Source organism: Mastomys coucha, unplaced genomic scaffold (assembly GCF_008632895.1).
Source record: "Mastomys coucha isolate ucsf_1 unplaced genomic scaffold, UCSF_Mcou_1 pScaffold5, whole genome shotgun sequence".
NCBI lineage: Eukaryota > Metazoa > Chordata > Mammalia > Rodentia > Muridae > Mastomys > Mastomys coucha.
The window spans coordinates 97,330,028-97,331,184 of record NW_022196911.1 but is presented as its reverse complement, the minus strand read 5'-3'; positions in this window follow the sequence as shown (position 1 = coordinate 97,331,184).

Below are 1,157 nucleotides of genomic sequence, written 5' to 3'. Positions count from 1 at the left end.
TCCAGCTGTTGCCCCATGGCCACAGGCCGCTGGTATTAATTATAGGCAGCTATAAGGGGTGGGGTGGCCCCTTGAACACCTCAAAGTTCTGATGGTAAGGATCAGTCTTTCAAAGGTGCAGAGAGCCAGGTAGCCTCAGAGCCACTTCAAACTGGGGACAAGAATGGAAGCATTCTTCAAAGAATTGCCCTTTTATTCTTTACAATTTTAAATACTTTTAATGTACGTGTGTGTGTGTGTGTGTGTGTGTGTGTGTGTGTGTGTGTGTGTGTAGGTGCCTGAAGAAACCAGAGTATGAGGGTCCTTTGGAGCTTAAGTTACGCCAGGCGGTGGTGGCACACGCCTTTAATCCGAGCACTTGGGAGGCAGAGGCAGGCGGATTTCTGAGTTCTCTGAGTTTGGGGCCAGCCTGGTCTACAGAGTGAGTTCCAGGACAGCCAGGGCCACACACAGAAACCCTGTCTCCAAAAACAAACAAACAAACAAACAAACAAACAAAAATTACAAGGAAGTATGAGCCACCTGATATGAATGCTGAGAACTCAACCTCCTTCCTGTGCAAGAGCAGAAAATGCTCTTAACCACTAAGTGATCTCCCTAACTTGCTTGCTTTTCTCTTTCTTTCTCCCTAACTTGCTTGCTTTTCTCTTTCTTCCTTCCTTCCTTCCTTCTTTCCTCCCTCCCTCTCTCCATCCCTCCCTCCCTCCTTCCCTCCCTCTCTTCCTTCCTTCCTTCCTTCTGGATCAGTACCTCTTAAAGCTCCAACTTGCCTCAACACAGCCAAAGAAGACCTTGAATTCCCGATCTACCTGCTCCACTTTCTGAGTATTGGGATTACAAGTGTTCACAGCCACAGCCAGTGAGTTGATGCTGTGCTGAGGATAAAATACAGTGCCTCAAGCTTGCGAGGCAAGCTCTCCTCCATCCACTAACTGAGAGGAAGACAGGAGGAAAGAAAGAAAGATTTAGAGGTGAGAGAGGAGAAGTGGAAAGCAAATAGAAGACATTTCTACTGCATGGGACCAGAAGCACCAGAGACTACTGTGTGTTCGGGCTAGGGTCAGGGTTAAGGTTGAAGGTGACAAAAGTAAATGTGGTTTTAAATAGGATAGCTTGAATAATGGATAAAATAACAAACACCACCGAAGGGGACACTG